The sequence below is a fragment of the Myotis brandtii genome, unplaced genomic scaffold (genome assembly GCF_000412655.1).
Source record: "Myotis brandtii unplaced genomic scaffold, ASM41265v1 scaffold215, whole genome shotgun sequence".
Lineage (NCBI taxonomy): Eukaryota > Metazoa > Chordata > Mammalia > Chiroptera > Vespertilionidae > Myotis > Myotis brandtii.
Genome location: NW_005358043.1, coordinates 2,357,294 through 2,358,415, shown reverse-complemented (window position 1 = coordinate 2,358,415; position 1,122 = coordinate 2,357,294).

The window sequence follows — 1,122 nt, the reverse complement described above, 5'->3', positions numbered from 1 at the left end:
AGTTTGCAAGGCTGCCTGCAACTCAACTTAGCTTCAACTGCTCCTGCTGCCAGTGCTGATCCCACTTGTAAAGACCTTGTCTTGCCATCAGAGCTTCCGCTAACAGCCGAAAGTCTTTGTCCACTCTCTCCAGTAAAATGGATGCCCCACACAGAGGTTATTTCTCACTTCTGAACTGATGTTTCCTGGGGGTGTAACAGACAACCAGTGCCAACTTACTTGCTTGTGTTCTAGCTGCAAAGAATGTTGAGTAAATGAGATAACCACTCTTTTTAATCCTGAAAAGATGGGAATTTACAAAGTGGAACATTTCCCCAAATTAGGAAGGTGTTTGAAAGTGTTGGGCAGCCAGAAACATGACATACTAGTATGTCCCATATATGCATCAAATACTAAAAATAATCAACATAAGATAATTGGACTTTAGCTGTATTTTAAAATAAACTCCCTAAATTAGAAGTATATAAATTCTTTTTTTAGTCCTCAAGACAAAAAAAAGCCTGTGTTTTAATCCCGGATGTATGTCTATTTCCATTGCCCTCAGATTACTTTGAAAAAGAGTTCCAAAAATGTGTGCACAGAAAGAAAAAACAAAACAAAAAATAGCCTAATGGATGTACAAAATCTCCATCAAAAATCTAAGAAGGAATGACTTATTTCCCTTTGCCTAGACTGCATTGCTTCCTAGGGAGTCACAGAGAAAATGAAGGGCGACCACATGTGATTCGCACAGGAACAGACGTGAGCCACCTCCTTGGATGTCTTTCAAGACAAGTTGTGCTTGGGTTTTGGAGCTTTTCATTCATCTGGTTTGCTATTATTGTTGTAGTTATTATTTTAAAAATAATTCAGGAGTTCTAGAAAAAAATTCAGACACCAGAGTCATTATTAACTGTTACAATGTAAGGCATTGCTGGCAGTCTTGGGGAGCAAATGAGCAAGTAAGCTCTGAAAGAACAGTACATTTCTTTGTAGGTGTCTTGGATTAAAATATCTTTTTATATAGCTTCATGTGAATATAGTCTAAAAATATGTAATCTGTTTCTCCAGGCCACCACAGGAGTGGGGAATTAATAGGCATGCTTGCACACACACACACACACACATACACACACACACACA